This window comes from Aethalodelphis obliquidens, unplaced genomic scaffold (genome assembly GCF_003676395.1).
Source record: "Aethalodelphis obliquidens isolate GAN/ISIS:26980383/991018 unplaced genomic scaffold, ASM367639v1 scaffold33, whole genome shotgun sequence".
Lineage (NCBI taxonomy): Eukaryota > Metazoa > Chordata > Mammalia > Artiodactyla > Delphinidae > Aethalodelphis > Aethalodelphis obliquidens.
Genome location: NW_020837977.1, coordinates 7,361,737 through 7,387,784, shown reverse-complemented (window position 1 = coordinate 7,387,784; position 26,048 = coordinate 7,361,737). Strand labels below are relative to the sequence as shown.

The window sequence follows — 26,048 nt, the reverse complement described above, 5'->3', positions numbered from 1 at the left end:
GATGGTCAGGGAGTTGTTAATATTTCAAATTCCTGTTTTCTATTTCAGGTTATCAAAATTCCTTAGAAGTCTGATGGAGTTTTTTTAAGTGGTACGATTTGAGGCAATTAATTTATTTCCAGATAGCTCTTTAAAAGTACCATAACAAGTATAGCCATTTTCTCATTCAAATTGCTATCAAAGTAATTACTTCTATAAAACAGTTCAGACAACTCAAAAAAAAAGAAAGAAAGAAAGAAAGAAATGCACAGAAGAAGGAGGTATTGAAATGGCCCCAAACTGAAAACATTTCAAAGCAAAATTGTTAATGAGCTGTTTGAGCTATATGGACATTATAAGTGCAATTAACTAGAAGCCAATAAAAATAATCAATGACAGAGTGCAGCCCTCTGGTACCCAGTGCTTTTTACAAAGAGATGTCTGTGAAGGCAGCGAGTGATTCAAAAAGCCGCCTTTATCTATGGGAGCGCGTGCTATTTTACACGAGTAGAAACGAAAATGATTTTCATTGACTGTTTCTGAAGTTCAGCCCCTGACAAACCGTGAAGAGCTGTCTGTGAGAAGAGAGAAGTTTCTGCTCTTAACTGCACTCCCCACCCGCTTCCTCCCAGGAATGCTGGAGACAGCCGCAATCTCATCACAGGAAGGTAGGAGTGTAGATTTCAAAATGTAGATGTCACATTTCAGTGCAAACAACTCCCACATGAACACTTTATCAGTATGTCAAGATGAATTTTTTATCTCCCGGGCGGGGCGGGTGGGGGGGAATGGGTGCTCGCTGAGTAGATTGCGCTCCCTAGATTGGCAGGAAAAGATTTTTAGTGTTTCTGTGCATCCTACGGAGGGTCCCCACGGTCCCCCGGGGGCGCACAAGGAGTTGTGAAAAGTACCGCACAACTGGCCACCGGCATAATTAATTCCCTCCACCTTCTCTTTAGCACCTCCCACGTCTTCTCTTTTTATAGCAGTTCTTTCTCTCGGAAAATCTCAGGTTACTTGACTGGGAGTTCTCAGACCTCCAGTTTCAGCCCTGCCCTCAGCCTCCAGTCGGTGAGAGACACCCAGCCCCAGCAAATGGATTGGGCAGCCCGTCTTGACACACCACTGTGCTGAGTGCTCGAGGACGTGTTTCACCAGATGGTTGGGGTTAGTGTGTGTCATCACATTGGAGTGGGGATTAGGTTCAGGAAGGCTGCCTCGCTGGAGCTGTGTGGTCTTCTCCAAGCGGGAGCTGCAGGCAAGAGAACTACTTGCTTGGGGAAGAAGAGGAGGAATTCGTTTTCTGCAGCCACAAGAAAAGCAGCTTTTTCAGGTAAAGTGAAAGATATTGAATGCGCCTGTCTCCCTCCCTCCTTCTCTCCCTCTCTCTCTCCCTCTCTCTCTCTCTCTCTCTCTCTCTCTCTCTCTCTCTCTCTCTCTCAACATACTTTTGAATGGAATGCTGGCACAGCACACTTGTCAAACCCAGTTGTTGCTCTCCTATCAATGCTACTATTGTACGGCTGACAGATAACAGTGAACATAGCTTGGTGCTTGGCTGTCTTTATAGAACTAACACTCCTCAAGCCTTGCTCTGGAAGGTGTAGCTCAGAAAATGTCTTTGGAAGCGGTGTGGGTCCCCACCCTTTCATATCCTCATTGCATACTCAAAACAAGAGCTCTAAATTGTTCATAAAGGATGGGTAAGTCCAAGAATGCATGTATCTTAGCTTTCAAAATTAAAAGTCTCTTTCAAACTGTTGCATTTTACTACCCAATTGATCAAGATTCTTTGAAGAGTCTATTACTGAGTTGCTGGCAGAGATGGAAAAGCTTTCTTCCCCGATTTTTGCAATGTAGGTCCTGTCTGATTTGTGATGGACCAAAGTGTTTCGAAAACAATTTGGAGATGGACTCTAACGTTGGAAACTCCTTAAAGCAGGGGCTGCCTTCAGAGCAGCTGAGAGAGCGTCTTTAAAACAAAAATGCTTAGAGCTAGAAGAAAAGCAGAAAAGGAAGAAGTAGGAAAGTGCTTTTTAACACGGCCCTTTTACAGCTGCAGGGGAGCAGATGGAGGTAATTCATTTGCAGATCTGTTTGTGAAAGTTTTACAAGTCACTGAAAAGTAAAGGAGCATCTCTGTAATGGATCGTTAAAGTCCCTACATTTATGTGTTTTTAAACAGGCTCTCTGAAGTGTTAATTAAATGTAAATAGATTTTCTGGCTTGGTTCTAAACAAACGTTAAAGAAAAAAAAAGGTTTTAATTACAAATTAGTCACTGGAAATGAATGGTCATCCAGTAACACAAAATGAGTTGTCATCGTATCTGTGAGTAGCCATTAACTTAACCACTCTGACAAAAGCACCATGAAAATTAGATTGAACTGAACGTAGCAATGGGGTTTATATCTGATGCTTAATTTGTGGTATAACAAAGGCCTTTCAAGTTGATGCCCTATTTTTACAGGAATCAAAGACATAAAATTTTCATTTTTCAAGTTTGTGATCCAGCAAGGTGAGTCCATGAGTTACTTCTTTTGCACCCTGACAGACTTGCGCTCCCACGTCAGCGTTCAGATACCTGTGGTGCTTAAAAATTCCTGTTCCTACTGGACTTCCACACTGCATAGAGAAACCCAACACTGTCCTTACCCTTGGCAGGTGAGAGAGTCTGTGAATAATACTGTATATAAGCTATTCTGAAATAGGAGCTGTTTTGTAGGTTGAATAACAAGAATTTATGGCTAATGCCCTGTGATTTTTGTATTCAGCTGCAAAAAAGATGCGTGAAAAATTATGTTCCAAGTTGCATTACCTATATTTTTGGCCACAAGAGAGTTGATTTTTTTAATCCTCTTTTTAAAAATGTATTTATTTTTTTCTTTTCCATTATTGTTTATTAATCCTCTTTTTAAAAAAGTAAGACTCCAAGAATTTGTTATATAGTATCTAGCTGTTATTCAGAGTGTTCTCTGAAATAGTCTCAGAAGTCTTCTTCAATGAGAAGATATCCTCATAAATGACCAGGCGGTTATTACAACTGAGTAAGATCCGATTCCCAATATTACATAACCCAAACAGGACTAAGTTCATAAGCTGCAGTCTTTTGGAATTCCAGTCATTCCAGTTTAGCTTTACAATGGAACTGGGGTTTAAAAAAATAAAGACAGAAAGGCAAACTAATATCTGGCATCGTGTCAGGATTAGGATTATAAGCACAGGCTGGAAGCAGGTACAGTGCTGGCTACCAATGCCCTTTTTCACCACAGCAGAGATATTACAGGAGAAAGTCAAGTGCCTCCTCACCAATGGGCTCTTCCTCCAGGACATCTGGCGTGATGGCATCTAACAAAGGCAGGTCCCTGTTTAGCCATGGGAGCCCAATCCCAAGCATATGTTGCTAATGTTACAGACTGACCACCGGGCTGCCCACCCAGGATTTTGGCGATACGGAAGAATCCCCTCCACCCCCACCCCCACCCCCGAAAAGTCAACTGTCCGCAGGATTTAGGCAGGATGAAAACAAGAAAGGAAGTGTTGAGAAATTATAAATTCACACCTTGAGAAGGCAACGTTGTGTGTTACTCGCCCTAACAAGACTTAGGTGACAGTGAAGTTACTTAACGAACCCAAAGGGTCTGTTTCAAGACACTGCCCGCAGGGCAATCCCAGTTTCTTGTCAAAATCTAAAGCCACTGTTCCAGATGGGAAACATTCAGAGGCATATTTATGGTGACTTCTACATACCTCAGTTTGACATTTGGTTTCTTCCCGACAGCACTTGTGCTGGTAACACACATGAAGTTCCCATCAGTATTCTAACAGCTGTGAAAGTGTTTGAGCGCCCTGGGTATCCCTCCCAGAGAGGTGAAAAAATCACTGGGGGTGGGGCTGAGGGAGATCTCGACTTGCCCTGTGGCTGCATCCTGTGATCTAGGCACGCAGTAAGGTGACAAATCTCAGGCGAAAAGCGATCTGAAAGCTTGATCCATTAACTTACAAAACCCACTTTGACAGTGGCGTGGAAAACTAAAATACATGAATGCAGATAAGATGAACTCGTGGTAGATGACAAGCAGGAACCTTCATCAAAGAACTGAAAGGGCTCTACTCTTTCCTTCTAAGGAAATTTATGTGACTTCAAGCAGATTGCTGTGGTCATTTCCATTGTAATAGCAGAGACGAGTGGCACATGCGACACTTTGCATTTACTGTCTTAATTATATACCCATATGGGAAAGGATAGGGGCTTGGTTCTTTTGTGTTTTAGATTTAAATGGTTTATCCTTTAGGAATCCAGAAAGCAGGATTTCTAATACTGAGTACTGTGATTTCACCAACCGTTGCCAGGTGGATGAGGCCAACCAATGGGTCAGGTCAGGACATCTGGTTCTTTTTTCCCTCTGCAATATTTTTTGTGGGGAGAGCATGGAGTAAATTTAAGGGGATTAAAATGTTTAAGGAGCTGACTCTAAATAGATTTTTATTTTTAATCATCATTATTGACTTTGAAGAAAAGGAGGCTCATGTATGACATTAAGTCTATGGTCATATGGTGAATTTACCTTTCCTTTATGTTAGATCCATGGGCGGAAAAAGATATTTGAAGGAAGATATTTTATGAGAAAAGTTTGTCCTGAAATATGTTTCCTATTTAAAATATTTTCAATTCAAACTCAATATGCTGGGGAGGAGGGGTATTAGCCTGTTAGCTTTTTTTTCTCCCTAATATTCCCCTCATCCCCATAGCCAATCTGTCATCAAATTCTGTGAGTCCTCCCTTTAAAGCGTCACCCACATCTGGCCCACAGCTACCGCTCCAGTGCAATGATCCAATCACATGGGGGTCATTACAGCAACCTCCTAACGGGTCCTCTCGCCTCCACTTCCCTCCTGTCCACCAGTTGTGGGCTGAGCTTCCTAAAACACGGCTTCCATCAAAGCATTTCTCAGCTGAGAATTACCACATGGACCCTCACTGTCCACAGGATAAAGCTTGAATTTCTCAGTCCGACATGTTGCCCCTGTGTTATTCAGCCCCAACTTTCCAACTGTATCTCGCACCAAATCCCTACAGCAGCAGAAGTCTACCCTTCCCTGTGGCTCAAGTGGCCAGCTCAATGTCCCCCACTTCTGGTCTCTTCTCTTACCCCTAATCGCTCTAGTTTTCCATCTTTTTGTCTGCAAAATGAGAGTTTATCATCATGTGAGATATTCCTTCTAGTTCTACGTTTATAAGCCTCTGTGTAGGATATCCTCATCACCTCTGTATACTCATTCTTCAAAGCTTCTGCTTAAGTTCCACCTCCTCCAGGAAGCCTCCCCTGACTACATCTCCCAGTGATGTTTTCTTTCCATTGAGGTTATTGGTTATCTGTGGGTTGCAGTTAGCACAATTACCTTGTTTTTTTTTAGCCCTACTTTCTACTTTGCCTTTTTATCACTTGACTCCTCAGGTACAGTGAAGACTCCTAAGACAGGAACTGGCCTGGTCCACTTTTATGCCTTACTAATAAATGGGTGTTGGCTAGCTCACAGGGACATTCAGACATCCAAGGCACTTTCCCCTCTAGTTACCCCACTTTAGAGCCATATACTGGCTCTAATAGTCTCCTCTCCATTCATAAGAGAAACGGAAAAAAAAAAAACCGATAAAACTTGATTGGTTGTATTTGGGGGCAGCTTAGGAAAAATGCCACTTGGGCAGAACGTGTGAAATGATTGTCCAAAATTAAGCTTGAGTATTTTCTGAAAACTCCCCTCCTATTTCAGCTTTCTATAACCGTGGTAGGAATTACATCTATTAGCTGCCCCGCTATGGTGTGAAATTTCAAACATGATTTTGAAAGCAGGAGAGTACAGTTTTTGGGTTCAGACAGACTTGTGTTCTAATCCAGGTACCCCCTCTGACTAGCTGCATGGCCTTGGACAGGTGACTTAACCATTCAGCTCCCTCCTCTGTAAAATGAAGATAGGAATACTTTCTTTGGGGATGTTATGAAGAGAGAGAAAACCACAAAGCACCTAGCTCAGCACATGTGCAATAAATGGGGGAGAGAGAAGGTGGGTAGATGCATATGCAGATACAGATCTAGGATGCATGACTGTGTTCATCTCGGTCATGTCAATCATTCATTCTATCTGTTTATTTAAAGTGTGTCTTCTTTTAGCTGTTTTCTCTGCCACCAAAGGCAGGGGTTGGGGAAGGGAGCAGGGGTAGAGAGAGGTCCAGAGGAGCTGCTTTTGGCATTTAGGGATTTGGAGCAACTGAGTTAATGGACCCGTAGGGACAATGGTGACAGCTGAATACCCTTTGCAGGGAGGAGGGAGTCCTGGGTCCTGCCTTAAAAGATAATAAAGAGCAGTTCCCATAGGGCTGGGGGAACAAAGGGCCCGAACAGTGGACCCCAGCAGGGAGTTGAATTCACCAAAGGGTCATGTGCTTCTCTTCCTTCCTCCTGGCCCACTGTTCAGAAAGAAATCATAACTTGGCGAAACATTGTAGAGAGTCAGGTCAAACTTCCAAAAGTATTTGGTACAGCAAGATACCATTTAGACAAAACAAGGGGCTTGGACCTTTGCTGTCCTTCACCCTTAAACCAAAGTGAACAAAAAGCTGAAAGCAATCAGCGTGAGCTCTGGCCTGTTCCCAGACTCTGCACCCACCATCAAACACTGAGCTGTCTCTCTGTACCCTCTCCCCAGAAGGGCAGCTGACCGAGAAATGATCTCACAAAGCACTAAATGCTACCTAGCAAATACATCCTTGGACACTGGTCATTCAGCTTCAGTTTTCAGGATCTTGGGACAGATCAAAGCATATTCTTTCCAATCCTGATCATCTGGTCTGCACCTGCCCCAGACCAGGGAGAGGAAAGTGACTGGAACTCCTCTAAACGAAGGGCAAGGCAATATATCTGGAGATGCCTCTCTCTTCCTAGCGAACATGACTATAGAACTTCCAAAGCGAAGCATTAACAGTTACGTGGCTTGACCTCATCTTTAGCTGTAGCAGATAAACTAGCTGCTCAAAATATGGGATACACGTTCAACTGCACCATAGTGTGTTAAACCTTTGTTAATCAAAAAAAAAAATGTAGCTCTCCTCTTGACCTTCAAAGGTAAAACCTTTTCTTATATGCTGATCTCCTTTTTCACTACACAGCTAGAAATCTGTAAGAAACTATTCCTGCATATTTGAAATTGTGACTCTAAGAAACCTGGCCATGCCACTGTTCATTAACTGTAGCAGGTGAGGTTGATATTGAATGGCTGTGCTGAATAAATGAGAAGACACGTGTTTCTTGGTGAAAAGGTAGAGTCTCCCCAAATTAATCTACACATTTCAGAAAATAATAAACCAATTCTCACACAAGAGAGTTCGATGGCTGACAGTGGGAGCAGTGTTTGGGAACAGGCAAGAGCCCAGATGGCTCTGGCTGAACGTAAAATGAAGATTCGAAAGTTTACGTGGATGATAAACTCATGAGTAAGACAGGACACTTGTGTAAGAGAAGAACCATAGTAAGAAGGGGACTTGTTTTATCCCATATCCAATCATGTTATAAAACTACATTAATTGGGGCTTCCCTGGTGGCGCAGTGGTTGAGAGTCCACCTGCCGATGCAGGGGACACAGGTTCGTACCCCGGTCTGGGAAGATCCCACATGCCGCGGAGCGGCTGGGCCCGTGAGCCATGGCCGCTGAGCCTGTGCGTCCGGAGCCTGTGCTCCACAACGGGAGAGGCCACAACAGTGAGAGGCCCATGTACCAGAAAAAAAAAAAAAAACTACAATAATTGAATTTTCTGTTTCAAAACAATTGACTCTGAAGTAGATGTTCATCTACCTTCACATATTTTTGCTTTTGTTTTATTCTCCTCTGCTTTATTTTTTTTTTAATTCTCCTCAGTTTTCATCTCTATTCTGTTGTTGGCTTTGTCCAAATCTTCAGCTCAGCCACAAACTGCGGTTGCTAGAAAGAAGGTCTGTTGCTACAATTAACTGAAACCCTGAACTCGTTTTTTTATTACTTTGTTCTATGTTTTTTTCCCCCATCTGCAAATAAAGCTACTAATATATGCAGCTTTTCCACTTCATGGAATACATAATGGGCCTGAAACAAGTTTATTTCAAGAACTCGGGAAAATCCTCCTGTATTCATTCCCTGGATGGAGGCCCCAAATACACCAATCTAAGCATTTTCCCATCTTTCTGAGCAATAAGACTTTTTTTTTTTTTTTTTTTGCGGTACGCGGGCCTCTCACTGTTGTGGCCTCTCCCATTGCGGAGCACAGGCTCCGGACGCGCAGGCCCAGCGGCCATGGCTCACGGACCCAGCCGCTCCGCGGCATGTGGGATCTTCCCGGACCGGGGCACGAACCCACGTCCCCTGCATCGGCAGGCAGACTCTCAACCACTGCGCCACCAGGAAAGCCCGAGCACATTCTTAATAAACAAAATGGAAGTCTGAATTACAGGGGGTTCTGTTTATTGTCCAGTTTTGTGGCATGGTGTTATAACTCACGGGCAACACCTGCTGTATTAAAATAAAACTGAAGGTTAGCCTATTTTGAGATATTAGCTATACCAGGGTCATGGGGGGAACAGATGAAATGCATAGAGTGTGCATTTATTGATAAGTTAATTTAGAAGCGTGCACCTGTGGATATTAGCCTCAAACTCCTATCACTAATATGGCTTAGCATCAAAATCACCTTTCTATAACACGTCCTCTGAATAGACTTCCTGCCAGTTTAAAGCCTCCCCCTTAACCTTCACCTGCCAATAATCAATCTTCCCCTGAGTAGAACGTCCTAGTACACAGATGTGCTTGGCGTTGCATCCAGAAATTCTAGAAACTTCAGCTTTTAACTTTCATGTATAAGAAGTGCATCCCCCGCAAAAAGAGGCCCCTACAAATCACATGTTCCTTTTTTTTCCTCTTGAGAGCTTCACGCTGGCAAGAAAAAAGAAAATGTTCTGGATATAGCAAATGAATAAAAGCATGGGGTATGTAATATTTTTTTATTTGAGACACCTAGAGGATTCACGTGTGTCATCCCATTCTTTTCATATATGACATCTAAATTTAGTAAAAGAGATTTGAGGGATAGGCTCAATATCGAACAGTTTAAATTACTTTTTGGCATTTGATCTGATGTCTAAGGAAGAGCCATAGGCGCCTTCTAAATGGAGTCAAAAGGAAGAGGCTTAAGAAAGCTGTGTCGATGTGCTAATTCATTTAGTCCGTGTGTACTCAAGAACTTCCTGTGTATGTTTCTCTATCCTAGTGCTGAGAGGAGTACAAAATAATATAGGACACCATCCTTGCCCTGCAGGAATCTCTAGTTTAGCTGTGAGCGGAAAATGCGCCCCCTACAAAAAAAAATTTCTAGTAGCAATGGAAAAAATTTTGTGGTTAAGTATTAATTATTAATACTAATTAAAAGGGATGTCCACAGAGCCCCTACTGGAGGAGCTGGAACCGGAGCCGGGGAAGACTTTTCTCCATATCGTGAAGCAGATGAATCAGAGCTGTGATTCATCTCCATTCTTGACAAACTCCATGGAGACAATTCATTTACCCTCTTTTACTCAGTTTCCTTCTCTATAAAATGGGGATACGGTGATCACAAAGTGTGGTTTCCAAGGTTCAATGAGATAATAAAGTTAAGCGCCTAGAACTTAGTCAGGATTCAAACAGCTGTATTCTTTTTCCAAGATGGCAGAAGGAACCACTTGAGTTAAGGCCTGGAGTTAAACTGTGTATGTCATTTTCAAGCCAAGACATAGTATTTTTGAGTCAGAGGATTTGTGAATACAGTGAAGAGAGGCACTCGGCAGAGGAGAGGGTGGAAAGGAAGGGGAAGAGGGAGGGAAGAGGGGTTATGGAGGAAGAGAGAGAAGATGAGAAAGGAGAAGGAGAAAGATGGGTTTCCCTAGTGGCGCAGTGGTTGAGAGTCCGCCTGCCGATGCAGGGGACATGGGTTCGTGCCCCGGTCCGGGAAGATCCCACATGCCGCGGAGCGGCTGGGCCCGTGAGCCATGGCCGCTGAGCCTGCGCGTCCGGAGCCTGTGCTCCACAACGGGAGAGGCCACAACAGTGAGAGACCCGCGTACTGCAAAAAAAAAAAAAAAAAAGAGTATGGTCCTTGGTCGCCTCTCCTCTGTACTCTTTTCTATTTTAAGCATGTCATGTCAGCTAAATTAGGCCAGACTCTAGAGTGTGGTGACACATCAGGACATCAGGTAGAGAGGTTGGATTTCATAGTTGAAATAGATGCCTTAGGAAGTTTAAGCAGTAGATTTTTCAGGAATGGGGAGAGAGACAGACAGAGAGAGAGAACACACAACTGGGAGAGTACCAGGAGCCCAAAAAAAGAGAAAAAAGGGTTGCCTGTTCTCATCAGAGACATTGGGAATGAGGAAAGGATGGGTGTAAGAAACATTGTGAAGAACTAAATGACCATATCAACAACTTGGTAATTGGTCAAATAGAGGACAAAGGAAAGACAAGTGACAGAGAAGACACTGAGGCTTCAAGCCCAGGTAGCCAGGGAATGGTGACACCACCTAAGGAAAATGGGGATGCTGGAAGTGGAATTTCATTTTGCAACACCATAAATATCCCAAGCTATGGTTGGGATAACTTTATAATGCAAACAGGTACATATATGTGCATATAAATGTTCAGTAATATAATTTTAAACAGATAAAATCTAACTTTCTGATCATCAATGGACATAAGACATACACAACTGATGTTTTTTATGACATATTCCTCCTTAGATAAAAAGAATCTCTTCTCAGATTAAGAAAATAGCTGACCCAATAACTATTCTAGTGTTTTTAAACTTTAGGGTAGTAAGGGACTTTTCAAGTCAAGAACAACAAACTACTTCTGCAAAATACCTATAATTCTCTTCTTTCAACTAAGAAAATGTTGCTGAAGAGGGACATTTAATTTAAAGAGTCTAGAGGCAAGAAGAGATGAAATATTTAAGTTGCTTCTGCTCAGAACTTTCAGCTTCTACCTTGGTTGACATCCTTTTGCAGAATGTATGAATGACATTTTACAAGTGATATTGACACTCCCTTTCACTAACTACAAAGACAAATCATTTTTAATTTTAAGGTTTTCCCACCCCACCCCCTGCTTTGCTTTCTATCTCCTCTTGTACCACCCTTTTATTTTGTTTCAGCCACAGTTCGTTTTAAGCTTCTCTCCAAAACAGGAGAGCCATTCTTGATATTAAATCAATGAATAGTTTTCAGGATTAGGTATAATTTTATTAGAGGTAGACGATTATATTTGCCATTTCACACTCTTGCACTAGATGTTGGGAGCAGCACGATTAAAGAATACACAGCTTGGGTCCGCCAGATTTGGAATTTAAAATGTAGTCCTGTTGCTAGAAATTTGTGGAAATAAAATTGACCTGTGGAGACCTGACAGCATTTTGGTTCCTCAAAAGAGACTTGGGTTCTGTTCAAGTATCTAATGAAGACTTTGGCCCACTTTATTTTACTCAACTGAGTTTTCTGAACCATGTTCCCTGGTTCCTATGGGAGAAATGCCAGCCTAAGTATTAGCACTTGTAAATTTCGTTCTCATTTAGGGTTGCATGGGGGTTGAATTGGCATGAGTCAGTATACACTCAGAAACTATTAATGGCTAATGACTGAATTGGTCATTCTTGAGACATCCAGTGCAAAGAACCAAGGGATAAAGATAGAATACACAAGCGCCATCATTAGAGCAATAAACATCATATGCAGCGAACACAAAAGCTGGATTTAGCTGTCAAGTTTAACACTAGGTCTCTTCAGCCGGTGTCCACGTAGGTCAATGGGCTCAAGTGCGTATTTGGAGATGAAGGTATGGCATGTGGACTGATATTCCTAACCTCCTTCATCTCAGACTGTCTAAATTCAGATTTCAATTCAGGATTCTACTCCTACATGTTAGCTTGTCGACCTGTCTCAGGGGTACAAAGACTTCTTCAATGGGAGAAGCGTGGTCCTTGTAAGAAAAGAAAAATGAATAAATGGAGAGGAAGGGGGAAAAAAATACCAGTCAAAACATGTTCTGTCCTAGAGCCATGTTTTTTGACACAAAAATAAGGACAGAAAACAGAGAGGAAATAAGCTTTATGAAACACTTCATGCATAGCGATTGTTATTCTCAGTTGTTTTGCTCTAAAATCAGAGACCCACTGAGCCACCATTCCGGTCAACCACTACAGTTATCTCAGAAGTGGAATTGGAGATATTTTTCCAATTGCTTCTGCCACTGTTCTAACCCCTTTGGAAGCTTAGAAAACCCCACTGGACTGCCTCATTGGCTTCAGGTAAATCACATTTCATGCTGGGCAAGTAGTAAATTAAAATGTGACTAGCAATGAAATAAAATTTGCTAAATAGTGGCAGTAGTGTTATAGCTGGGAAAAAGAAGCAGGGTGGTAAAGTGGAAAAATATTGGAAACCTGGATTCTAGAACTTGGCTACCATTAATAGTGAGATATTGAGCAAATTAACCTTTCAGGAGCATGCCACCCACTACCTTTTAACCTTTATTCTGCCATTCTCTCCATCTAGATTACATTATTCTCCTTAACTGGAAAACTCTGCTCTTCCCTTAAGACCAGTCTAAATAAATAAAACATTCTCCTTAAAACTAAAAACGATGGTGGGAGAACAGGGAAGGACTTTAATCCAGTTCTGCATCACCTCTTGCTTCTAAACGGAGCTTACACTTTATCTTTCTTCTTCCCATTCATCTTACATATCACTGTTAAACTCATCTTCCTTTAGCACTGTTTTCATCCTGCCCTTCCATTACTCTAAAACAGCCATCTTCCAGTTTCCTACAGCATCCAGCCTAAATGAAACACCAGCCTTTAAGGACCCACATCATCTTTTCCACTACAACCATCCCCTTTCCCCAATGTGCTTTCTGCTCTTCCTAAGCTGGTCCAGCATCTCCTAAATTTACATCGCTTACTTCTGCTACTAAGGATTTGCTCATACTGTTTTCTGGGCTTGGACTGCCCTCCCATTATGGTTGTGAATGTCCACATCTCACCCGTCCTTGAAGAAAAATTACCCCCTTACTTCCACGGAACTTTCTTTTCCTAGCTACACCAACTGTTAATAATTTCCTTCTCATAGGTGATCTCTTACCACTTAAAATGTTGCTGTATAATTTTAGCTCTTAATTAGGTCCAATTTTGCATTTCTTGCTATTCTTCATAGATTTTTAATATTGCTCCCTCTCTTTGCTATTAGAAACAATAAGGTAGAAGTTAAGTTTTAAACCTCTGCATCTATCAAGCATAGCTTCAAGATGGTATATCTGATATATAGGTCTTCATTATATAGTCAGAGCCAGAATAATCAAGGATAATTGGGATAGAAAATTGCATTTTAGTTGCTGAGAAATTTCAGGAAACTAATCAAAAGTAAATTCACAGCTACACCAGGCAATTCTCTTGACAATGTGGAAAGCACTGTCTCATGCACCAGTTTTCTGGCTTAATTTTTTTCCTTCTTCTGCCCACATCACTGTCCCAGGGCTACATTTGAGCCAGCTGGATTCCATCCAGAAACAGATTCAAATAGACAATAGGCCAACTAGAATTCCCATCTTCCTTGATTAGATGCGAAATTGTAGAGCTGGGTGTCACTCACACGCCAGCCATGCAGGAGTCTATGCTATCAATTAATTTCTCTTGAGAGCTGAACTGAGGTGATTGTGACAATTCCATTTTTAAGGACATGTAAAACTACGGCAAGACCAGAATTTTAAGGACAGTGCTAGATAGACCCGTCCCACCTGAATGAAAGTGTCCACTGTCTGCTGCATATCATAAATTAAAATGCCCTGTAAACTCCACAGTAAATCATACTGTTTTTTTTTGGGGGGGGGGGGTTTGTTTCTTTTTTGTCGTGGGATTTGACTGTAAAAATTCATTGGCTCAAAATCACATTCTTATTTATAGGACAATTTGCCAGTGAGATGAGAGGCTTTAAATCACTTAGAAGAAAGAGGAAATTATCACACATTCTGTCAAAGCTACCAGATATTATGTCGTATAGTTTTCTTAAATAATCAGAATGAAGGCTAGATTTCCCAGGAAAGGCACGGAAAATATCATAGAAGTACAGAATATTAGAGATATACCTTAGAGATCATCTACGTAAAATCCCTCATTTTACATCTGAGGAAACTGAAGCCTGCCTAAGAATCCTAAAACTCATTCTTACCAGAGATAGTTCTATAGGCCAGGCTTTATCAAAAATATAAGGCAGTAAAATTCTACCAGGATTAACTGGAGTTCATGCGTCAGTTGTACACTAGAACTAAGGAGAACATGGAGCTATGAACCCAGCTCTCCCATGGCCCCTCTTGCTAGTGCCATGATGAAAAATCAGGGACTGCAGAGAATTCTTGGGACTGGAACAAATACCAGCAAAAGCATTTACTGTTTAAATGTATTCTTTGCGGAAAATCCATTCTACCAGAAATACCCAAGCACTGATTCAAAAGTTTGTAGCTTTGTTATCAAGAGCCTTGTTTGTAAAGGCACTTTTTAACCTTTGCCGAAAGAATGCTACCCAGGCAATGATGACAGTATTTACCATCACTCCCTCAAAACATTTTCCCTTGAGTTAAATCATTGGAACTTGCAATCTTTGGGTAAGCAAAGCAAATATGGCATTCTGCACACCAGAAAACTGAATCTGAGAGAGGATTCTAGAGAGCTAGCGAGTGGAGTAATCAGTGTTAGAACTCATGGCTTCTAGCTCCTACTTCACTGCTTCACGCTTCAAGTGATTACAAATATATTACATTAGGGAAACCTGTTGCCTTACATCAGTTGGGCTGTCCCTCAGTGATGTCACCTCATTGAGAAATAAACATTTAAATACGTCCCCAGGTACTGGACTTTTCCCAAGAGAAGTATAAGAGCCATATTCTTCACAGCTTTATAAATTATGTGAGTGTATATACCATTATATACCTACATAATTTATGTCTAAAACTGATCTATTTGTAAAGGAAGTAAAATTAATCATTGTTGGATTATAAATGTCTTTCATAACCATTAACTTACATTTTTCATCTTGCACTATTGAGAATAACAATTTAATAATTCAAAATAAAAGATTAACTTAGAATCCTTAAGTGTGGTTTTGATTTTTTTGAAAAAATAGTTTTGTTTTCAAAACATGTCCTAGATTTCTTTTTGTTGTTATAAGTACCTAAAGAAAGCCATTATAATTTTCAGAGCAATGAAAGAAATATGCCACAGGAAAAAGAGTATTTGCATTCATATTGTTAAGTTATTGGCTATATTTCAGTTCACTGGAGGGTGTGACTGGAAACCTGGTTATTATTATAAAGAAATCAGGCTTACCACTATTACATCTGCTGATGAAAGGGAGAATTCTATTGTCAAGGTAGAGGTAATTTGGCAGAATAATTACCTGTTTTTCATATAGCTAAACCTTAATCACAGCGAGTGCTGGAAACGGATTCTATGAAAAATTATGTCTTTGGTCCTTAAGAATACTTTGTTCATACTATTTTCAACTAAGCCTATACATTGACCACTTCTATAAAACATGCTTTCCTATTTCTTATTTGTATCTCAACTGTTGTTTATAATGAAAATAAAGCAGGTCATTTTCACTACTCAAAGGGAGGACCAGTAGAAATAAAGCTGAACTCTTCCCAAACTCTTTACAGCTCTTTTGTTCTGCCTCTGAGCTGCAACTGCCCTTGAGTTTCGATGATTTTTTCTCTAACATGATCACGATCTCCACCAAAGAGACCACATAAAATGGCAAACTGTTAAAAATAAAAAAACAACACAAAAAAAGGACGCAGGTCCTTCCAGAAGTAATATAACTCGAGAGCATCTTTCTCGTTTCCCTCACTCATCACAGAGACTCCTAAGTTTGCTCAATCTTTAGCTTCTCATACACATTGAAAATGGACTTCCTTAGTTTGTCCTTCCTTAGTAATTCCTCTGATGTTTTATGAAATTTGATTTTTCCCAATTTATGAAACTTTTAATTTTATATAACAATTTATACTTTCCAAAGTGCTTTCCAACATTTCATTTGATTTTTACCACCCTGTGGAGCACGTCACCCAACTAAGTACCTGTGTCACTGAAAGATATTTAGGGTTATAAGACCATGAGGTATGCAACTTTCATTGAATTCAAGGAAGAACAAACAAAATATATACATGCAAACATACATAAATACATAGAAAGAGAAAGTGAGTGATAATTGATAAAAAGACTGGGGCAAACTATTAGCAATATATGGATCTGAGTAAATGGTATACAAGTGTTTTTTTCTATTATTTGTGCAACTTTTCTGTAAGTTAGATCAATTCTCCAAACCTCAGATTTTTTCTTTGTAATTATTTTCAAATACAAACTTTTTTATAGAAGATACAGAGACACGGGAGTTAAATAATTTGCATATGCTAATAGAGCTGATTAGAATCCAGGTCTCTAGTTCTCCACACTTCCTCCAAACCTATAATCTATTCCTGTATAAACTGAAAAGTAATTTCCACTTAAAATATTTATAAACCACAATTACATTTTTTGCCAGTCAGTCATCAGTACCATAGCTCAGGGAAAACTCATAATTATTATTTAGCTGTAACTTTTTTTTATATATCATATTACCCATTTCCAATCATTTTTACAATCCTATTTTATTTGATCCTCATAACTCTTTGGATGAAGTAGATAGCACAGGCATTACTGGACCCATTTTACAGATTAAGAAACAGGCTGTGGAGGTTACTTATATCATTATTGTTCATAGCTATTAACTGGCAGTCATATTCTGCAGAGAGATACTCAGGTCCTAAAATTCCAGAACCAGTACTCTTTCCAATTTATGCCCTTGACATTCCAATGCCTTTTATACTCCTAATGACCATATCTGAAAATTCTAGGGCTCATGCTTTATTTAGTAATAGAAAAAAATAACATTCTCTTAAAGAACAAAACTAAATGACTGAAAAAGATGCCTGTGTTTTATTTACTAATATTATACATAATAACAGCTAAGGTTTATTGAATACGTACCTGCTGTGTGCAAGTAAGTGCTTTATATACATTATCTAATTTAATTTGTTCAACATCTCTATGACATGCAGTTCTCATGGTCCCCATCATACAAACAAGGAAACGTGTCTGAGAGTCTGACTAACTTGACTGATGTGTAGAACTACAGGGGTTAAGGCAGGACCTGGACCACTCTGAACTCCTACCATTAATTAAACTGTCCTATTCCACATTTTCCCTTTTTTCCTTTAAGCTTAGTTGATATTTTAGCCAATTTCTTTTCCATATATTCAGTGATCTTTCACTTCTGCAATCGAGAGAATTCTTTCCAGGAACACAGTTTGTATGGAAAAGCATGTGTTTGAAAAAGCAGGTACCACAACCTATTTGTATCAGCAGCAACCCCTGGCACACATTAAGCATTCAGTAAATGTTTGTTAAATGAATAAATGATGTTTGGAGTTCTCTATTAAAAAGCTTCTAAGACGTCATGATCTAAATACTTAAATACAAGACCTAAAAATTGAGTTGGTTCAATTTGCCAAACCTCAGCTTTAAAGCAAAACACAGTTTCAAAGCCAGGAAAAAAAAAATGTAAAGAAGAAACCAAATTTCACTTTAAAAAACTTTTAAGCCAGCTTTTGGAAACTTGAACTGCTCTGTCAATAATCTGACAGATTTCGACTGTCTGGATAACCTTTTTTGGATAACCTCCTGTCTCTGTGACAGAAGTCATACTCAGTCTTACTGCTGGGAGTCCATGATTTTTCCCTTTGCTATAACCAGTCAGGATAAAAGGTGAACACAGCTGACTTACTATGTAAGGTGCCCTCGCAGGTACCGGCTGACGATGCAGGAAGGGACCAGTCAGGGAAGACGGTGAGGTCAAGGGAAGTGGCAGGATACAAGGGATATACTTTTCCACCTCCTTTCTTCCAGCCCACGATTCCAGCTGTCCCTTTTGTGGTTTCTTCCCACACCAGTTTCCAATAATATTCACTTGTATCCATTTTTCTTCAAACAAGAGTTAGGTGAGCCAAGAGGACAACATTCTCCCGCCTCCTTCCTGCTTTAGTAATATGACCTTTGTCCTACCCCGTGCCCCGCCCCCCAGCACACAGACACCTTAAGTGCACAGCTTAACTTGACTGCAATGTCAGGGAATTTCAGGGTAAAAAGTGCATTCGTGGAAGTCAATCACACATCGGGTCTCAGGTTTCTCCACTTGGCACCGGTTTATAGCATTAAAGCCGTTCCTTTCAGGCGTTGCCCATTATCACTCCTCCTGCTGTCCATCACCCTTGCCTCAGGCTTGGGCTCTTAATCTCTGGTTCTTCTTACTAATGCACTTGCCAGCCCCAGACACGGGTACTTGCAGATTCTGCAAAACGAGGCTTTTTCCTGTCTTGGGCTCAGCACATCCTGTATCAGCAACCCTCAGAGACTTCAGCCCCGCGGTCAGCTATGTCTCCCACGCCTCTGCTTTCTCCTCATCTTCTCTGCCCAGTCTGTGCTCCTGTGCTCTGCCCAGCCCCTGCTCTCTAGTATATATGTTTTTGCATTTGCCTTTTTTTTTTTTTTTTTTGCGGTACGCGGGCCTCTCACTGTTGTGGCCTCTCCCGTTGCGGAGCACAGGCTCCGGACGCACAGGCTCAGCGGCCATGGCTCACGGGCCCAGCCGCTCCGCGGCATGGGGGACCTTCCCGGACCGGGGCACGAACCCGTGTCCCCTGCATCGGCAGGCGGACTCTCAACCACTTCGCCACCAGGGAAGCCCTGCATTTGCCATTTTTTCCTCCGCCTGCTCACAAAAAGACTGGAGGGGGCAAACTGGATTCGGCATCAAAGAAAGAAAAAGCTTTCTTTGGATTTCTTACACCAACCCTAACAGCTTGAGTTGACCAGATGCCCTGAATAACTGTTTGTCTCCAGGGCTGAAGTCACAACAATAACATTCAGGTTATTATTAATAATTATCAGTCATTGTCTTTTTAAAGAGACCCTTACTGTTATCTCTTTATATCATTTAATATTTATATTTAAATACAGGAACCTAAGCAGCTATTGCCAGGGTCACCGCTTAGTTCGTGCTCACTGAAGAAAGGAATGTTTTTTACTGACTCAGGGCAAATAATACTGAACTAGTGATTAGGACACGAACACCCTAAAAGAGCCAGAAAAGGAGGGAGAAACTGAATGATACTGAGTACCGACCACGTGCTATACACTGCTGTTCACTTTCTGACTTCATTATTCCTGTACTAGTCATTCTAGTTAGAAGACTAAAAATTAAAAAAAAAAAAATTACACACCTGTAGAGCTAGGATTTGGACCCATGTCAGTTTGTCTTCAGAAATCAACGCCGAATTTTTTTTCTCAAAAGAAAGTTCTACATAAATGCTAAACAGTAAAACCTCATCATTAATTACATGAGGGAGTTTACATTTGCCTACAATTTACACCCTTTTTTTTCCAGACTCACTCAACTGCCAATGCCAGTAAAGTGCTTCTTCCCACAATTTACTAGGCTTTTTGGTAAAGAGCTAAATGAAGGTTTGCTATTAAGCTAGCGAGGCAGAGAAGACTGAGATTCCAGTAAAGACTTGCTAACTGGTGTGCAACACCACACCCATTAAGAGTGGGACAGTTCCTACAGAATACAGACTGGTCTCTACATCGTTCATTAAGGGCTGCCTTAGACGTGTTCCGTTGGGTTAATGCCCAAGCCGGCCCTGAGAGGGTTGAAACAAACCCCCATGGAAAACACTATGGGTTATTTAGAATCTAGGGCATCAAGATGAACACGCTGTTTGGTGTTTTCCATGAGGCATTATTACCGTTGTTCCAAATTAGCAAGACATACGTGCGCTTACTTAATGCGTTTTCTCTTGATTTACCTGCCCTTGCTTCTTAAATCATTTCCAGAAATCCTTAGGAAATATGAAAGGAGTTTATCAAACGAACGTGTTATCTTTTCCTCCAGCAGAATGTCAGACCACTTCTTGAAAGATCCTCTCCAAATTCTTCAGCTCAAACCAATTTTAACAAACTTGAATATACACACCATAATTAGGAAGCCAATTTATTCAGTTCATTTGCAGCCGTCTAAATAATTTTTCCTGACAGATGACTTCCGTTCTAAGTACCAAGTACTTTTTAATCCTCGGCAGGTTATTGCTGAGGATAAATGATTTCACATTTCTCATAAAGATGCCAGTCATTAAGAATATTAACACGAATTCCTTCCCCTTGAATAGAAAGGAGATGTCATTTTAGCAGTGTTGCTGTGTCAGCCTTTCTATTGTCAAACACAACAAATGATGAGAAAATCAATGTACTCTTTAGAATTAGTCAAGTGAGGAATTCTTTGAAGTGACCGCGCAGGGTTTTGCCTGGGCCCCGTAATCACATAAAAGCGAGTACTGTATATATGTGGGTAAAATGTTGTGAAATTTAATGAGGACTGTTTGCTGCCATAGACCTTCCAGACATAATGTATCTCTGAAAAAGAATTCCCCGCTCCTAAAATAGAGGTTTGATGAGCACCAGATGTGGTTCAAATGAACCCTTGTCCAACTGAACTAAGAATGTATTTTGATCTGTATGAGGCACAGTTCAGAGACAGGGGACGTGATTCCAGCACAGCCTGTGTTGAGGTTGGTGGTGGAGTTTGAATGTATTTATTTACTCCATAAAGCTTCTCTCGTAAGGCAAAATGCAAATGAGCTTTTAATGAATACTTTCTAATAACTGGAGGATGTCATACTTGCTGCTTCTGAGACAATTTACAGTTTTATTTTGTAATCTAAGATGTGTGGAAGAAAAGCATTTCCACGGTAGCCACAAACTTTAGAATGATCTGTGTCCTGGCGATGATTTGCAAGTTTCACAACTCAGTTTCTCCACCCATAAAGGGAAGATTAGATCATTGTTCAAAACTGACAGGCATTTAATACTTGGAAATGACTAAATAATGAAGTGCATGGATTCTACAGAAAGGCTGAGGAGAAAAGAAGATTAATTTCAAGCCAAAAGCTAGTACAAACACGACCTTCCTATTGTAAATCTCATGAACAGGGAAAGAAATTACATCGAACGCTTTGTTTCTAGGGCTGAGAATATTGTACATTAATATTGGGATGTTTCAGATGGAAAAAAAATCTGCTTATTATAATCTCTTGTCTGTAGAGATGCGAAAAATTCTTTCTGCTACATTGTTCTGAAAGAATGCTGTTAGTAAAGATTTAAATGACAGGCATGGCAGGGTCATCTCTGATTCCTTTGCCTTTGGGCAGGACTACAGTTAAGCCGTCTCAGGAAAGAGAACGATGCTGTTGCTTGCAAAAATCTCCAGGTGAGAATGGTAAAAATTAAAAAGGGCAGATGGGAAAGCTCAGGGGCCTTGAAATTAATAAAGGTCAGTTTATTAGGTCAGTTCTGGCTAATTTCAGTTAAAAGTCATTTCTATTTGCCAATAGCCTAATGCTTAGCAAAACTCCAAAGGATGTGATATTTGGCACTAGTTCTCTGAAAATTCCATTTCGTATTAGCATTAACGTCTGGTCATTGTTTTGTTCGCCTCCTCTTCACCCCATGGGGGAGGGAGGGACTCCTGCCCTAGGGTTCTGGGATGACCAAACATAGGACATCTGACTTGGGACACAGGGGATCAAGAACAGTTTATACTAGTCACATACACTAACGACCCAGGGGAAGCAGACACTTCGTGCCACATGGGGCAACACAGAGGCACATTTGGGAACAGAGGGAACAAGAAGGAGCTGGGGGGCTCTATTTACAATAGCCAGGACATGGAAGCAACTTAAATGTCCCCCTACAGAGGAATGGATAAAGAAGATGTGGCACATATATACAATGGAATATTACTCAGCCATAAAAAGGAACGAAATAGTGCCATTTGCAGAGACGTGGATGGACCTAGACATTGTCATACAGAGTGAAGTTAAGTCTAAAAGAGAAAAACAAATATCGTGTAATATCGCCTATATGTGGAATCTGGAAAAATGGTAGAGATGAACTTATCTGCAAAGCAGAAATGGAGTCACAGATGTAGAGAACAAACATGGTTACGAAGCACGGGGGTGGGTTGAATTGGGAGATTGGGACTGACATATATACACTACTATGTATAAAATAGATAACTAATGAGAACCTACTATATAGCACAGGGAACTCTACTCAATGATCTGTGGTGACCTAAATGGGAAGGAAATACAAAAAAGAGGGGATATGTATAAGTATGACTGATTCACTTTGCTGTACAGCAAGAAACTAACACAACATTGTAAAGCAACTCTACTCCAATAAAAATTAGTTTTAAAAAAAGAAGGAGCTCTGGGGAGCAGGCTCTGTAGTAACAAGATGGTAAGTGGTACCCTGGTTCCCAGGGACGATGTGATTGGCCTGTTGCAATGACTGTGTAGGATGGCAGGGGAGTGAAACCTATTAGGATGAGGCCCAGGTGGAGTGATGATGCCCAGCTATCGGGGACCTAGCCACAGGGGGAGCCTTTCCCACTTCGGTGGGAGCACTGCAGATAAAAGCAGGGGAACTCACAGCCCTTCGGGGCCCCGTGAGGCTCAAAGATGTCAAAGCAGCATGTGAAATCTTAGACTTTACAAGACATGCAAGCTATGTGGACTTAGAAGAGACTCACTTCCCCTTGGCTATACTGACCCCCTTAAGAGTCATGTCTTCGCCACACCTATGAGTAATGTCTTCGCCACACCTATGGTGTCTCCTGTGAAAAGAGTCACTTTTTTTTTTTTTTTGGTTTTTTTTTTTTTTTTGCGGTACGCGGGCCTCTCACTGTTGTGGCCTCTCCCGTTGCGGAGCACAGGCTCCGGACGCACAGGCTCAGCGGCCATGGCTCACGGGCCCAGCCGCTCCGTGGCATGTGGGATTCTCCCGGACCGGGGCACGAACCCGTGTCCCCTGCATCGGCAGGCGGACTCTCAACCTCTGCGCCACCAGGGAAGCCCCAAGAGTCACTTTTGATTGGACTGATAACCATGGGGGCATAAGCAGTTTTCTAGCAGGAGTACTCTCAGGCCAAGGCTATGTCAGCTAGATGATTCACGTGGAAGTATCCTCTGCTACTTGCTTTGATTTGAATGAAAAGAGGACGAGAGCCCTAAATCATCCAGACAGATTACATATTTACTCCTCATTTGATCTTCATTTGCCACGAGGTGAATGTTGACTAATTTAGACTCCGAGCCAAAGAGACAGAAAATGGTCTATCAAGCCAAAGTCAAAAGTATGCCTGCCTTCAGTTTTCGAGAAGAATACTGTCAGGAAACACAGTCAGGTCAGACTTTCTCTCACTCTCCCTGCAATTTAACCACTGGGGAGATAAAGGACTCAGGGAGACCTGGGGTTCCAGGCAGAGCTTGGACATCTGAAGTTAATGCTGGGCCTGTTATAAAATCTTGGGTAAGGCATTTAATCTCTCTGAACCTCAAGCTGTATACCTTTTTAATGAAGAATTTAAACGAGTTCTAGAGTTTCAAAATAATTTTTTTTTAGTAGCAAAGCCCTTGTTTTAAACAAAGTCTAAAGTCACTCTATAAAACAGACGGAAATGAAGCTTCTTTGTTTGAATCCAGTGAATGGCACCCAAGCCCAGGTGACTTGGTCTCCTCCTCACATTTGCTCCCTCCCTATCCCCCCCCCCCCCCCCCCGCCGCCGCCAACCCCAAATTCCTGAAGCACTTCCTTGGAAGTCTACTGCTCCTCGGAACCCAGACTGAAAACTAGCAGATGAGATTCTCAGGTTTCTTCCAGCTTTCAGCAGAATGGAAAAATCACAGACAGACTTAGATTCAAATACTAGTTCTGTCACTTCCTAAGCTGTATGACCAGTTTTCCCATCTGAGAAATGAAGATTTTTTTTTTTTTTTTAAACAGCTCTATTTTAGGACAATCGCTATGTTAAGAATGCGTGTAAAACATCTAGCCAGTGCCTGACACCTAGCCGGGACTCACACATGGTAGCAATAACAATGGTTATGGCTCAGACTTGAGCAGAACAAAAAGACAGATCTTACATGTGAACAACGGAATTGCAATGAGACCGCTGTCCTTCCTGAAGCCCAGACCTCAAGAACTGGAGGCCAAAATTCCTCCTTAGAACCTGAATCCGTTTTTATTGTTCCAAATTAGTGGAAGCAGGAAACTTCTTCTAATTCACTGAACATTCTGTGTGCATGGGAGAGCATGTTGACACACCCCAAGTCTCTTAAAGGGCATCACAGTCCACCCAACCACCACAGGTGGCATCGACAGCACACGGCTTTCACCAGAGACTAACGGGAACGTCCCGAAGAACGCTTGAACGCTTAGCCACAGAAATTCAACACCTGACAGCTCGCGTTCTGTACTTCACCCCATATCGTAAGTCACCAGAGAGCTATTGTTCTCATGTGGAGCTGCTGTTGTGATAGTCTCTGTTCTTTCCACAGTGGAGAAGTTCTCTCACAAAACACATCCCAGAAGTCTGTGGTTTCTGAAAAGCTCACCTTTCGGGAACTCTTCTGGCCTTCTAGGAAGTAAGGTCCACTTCAGAGGTCTCCTGATGTGCAGTAGCAGGAACTCAGTAGAGGCCACAGTTCCTGGTACCCTCATGAACACATGTCCTAAAGGAATATGACTCAAGGTTAGACATTCCTCTCCACTTTTTGTAAAGCTTTCTTTCTTTTCTTTTTTTTTAATTTATGAAAATTTCCAATACCCCAAAGTTATGCCTATCACAAACCCTCCTGGGCCCACCACATAGCTTCAAGAGCTCATCAACACGGGCTTTCACCTGAGCCCACGGAGGTTACATGCGGCCCCCCCACTCTAAGACTGATGGCCCAGGTGACACCACGTCGGCTGTCAGCTGAATTTCTTCAACACTCACGAAGTGCCTGTCCTAGGCCACCCCGGAGAACCACACGAGACCCCAGACTTACGAAACCAGACGCACATGAAGAATTACGTGCCGGGTCAATGGGGAGAAAAGAAGGGAAATTGGGGAAATCTTGTGGGGAAGATGGGATCTGAACTGTGCTTTGAAGGAAACGGGAGTGAGGACATTCCAGGCTGAGGGAGAGGATGTGAGGAAGGGCGGTAGGGGAAGGAACGGAAAGGCCTTCTTTAGAGAATGATTCATATTCTCATGAGCTGGAGTAGGTGAGGGGCAGTAGGATGGGAAGCGGGTAATTAGTGGGGTGACACGTGGAAGCCACGAATGCCAGGAGGATGAAGCTCCTCACATGTTGGGCAGCGGGGCCAGGAACAGGGCAGGAAAATAAGAAAACTGGAGGTAGCAGGATGGGGGGAGGGAGGGTCGCAGGGAGGATGGGTGCTCAGAGTGAACCAGAACCTTCTCAGACCCAAGCTCTGGCCTAAAGAACAGTCTGGCTGGGTGTCTTGCTCCCACAGAGAAAAAAAGCGGGGGCTCACGGAGATTGAAAATAGAGGATGCACATAGAGGGTTCGGCCCCGGCCCAGGGAACTCCCCGAAAACCATCATTAGGAAAACAAGAGACCAGGACGAAAGCAAAGCAACAGAAGCACCTGGTCTGAGTCTAGGAAACATCCGTGTTTACTAAGCACTTGGTCTCTGGAACGTCTGCCTTTCCAAATACCACATCTTCCTCATCCACTCCATCCCGCCACGGGCGGCTACTGTGCCGGGTGCCGGGGAAGGGGGAGCCGGGACCGCAGCCGGGAAGCCCTGCCTACCCCCTCTACTGCCCCTCCCTCCGAGGAGCCCCCCCGCGTGGCCGGCCAGCCAGCTGCAGCTCAGTTTGTTTGCCGAGGTTTGCATACACGTATTGAGTTGCCTTTTTTTCCAGCCAGTTCAGCAGTGTCCCGAAATTCACCCCCAGTGTAACTTCTGCCTCTGCCCCTCCCCTTCTTGGAACTGCCTTTTGTTTGTCTGGCAGCCTTGGTTCTAT

General features: G+C 42.0%; 1 protein-coding gene and 1 long non-coding RNA gene across 3 annotated transcripts in view; one reads left to right on the top strand and one right to left on the bottom strand.

The window, feature by feature from the left end:
• Positions 1-1,081: 1,081 nt before the first annotated feature.
• SULF1 (sulfatase 1) overlaps positions 1,082-26,048 on the top strand; it is a 161,388-nt gene continuing 136,421 nt past the window's right edge. Inside the window, exon 1 of one of the 2 annotated variants that reach the window (XM_027127944.1) lies at positions 1,082-1,312. The gene's annotated coding sequence lies outside the window, so the exon portion shown is untranslated. The remainder of the gene's footprint in view (positions 1,313-26,048) is intronic. The other variant, XM_027127941.1, reaches the window with a different exon arrangement.
• Positions 10,056-25,774, bottom strand: LOC113631467 (uncharacterized). The gene is made up of 3 exons (XR_003437342.1): positions 25,666-25,774; positions 24,624-24,740; positions 10,056-10,101 (listed from the first exon to the last, which is right to left on the bottom strand). It is a non-coding gene; the product is annotated as an uncharacterized LOC113631467 (long non-coding RNA).